The sequence below is a fragment of the Enoplosus armatus genome, chromosome 2, assembly GCF_043641665.1.
Source record: "Enoplosus armatus isolate fEnoArm2 chromosome 2, fEnoArm2.hap1, whole genome shotgun sequence".
Classification (NCBI taxonomy): Eukaryota; Metazoa; Chordata; class Actinopteri; order Centrarchiformes; family Enoplosidae; genus Enoplosus; species Enoplosus armatus.
In genome coordinates, this window is record NC_092181.1 from 17495935 (window position 1) to 17496210 (window position 276).

Here is a 276-nt window from a genome sequence, read left to right on the forward strand (position 1 = left end):
GCGCAGATGCCGCCCCGCTGTTTTAAAAGGGGACTCCTGGCTGCATCTGCCAACAGCAGAAGTTCCTGTCAAATCTGTGCTCCTCAGGTTAATGATTGGCCGGTTATCTCGTACTTAGTACTTGAGCGTGGAGTTTGGAGTCTGCCCTCCCCTCCGATAAAACATAATAGGAGAAGCTTGGACTCGCTTTGCCTTTCTTTTTGGCCCTTTAGTGCCACTTCAGCCACTGACTCCTTTTTCTGTGTGATTCTTCTGGCCACAGAGAGAGGACACACA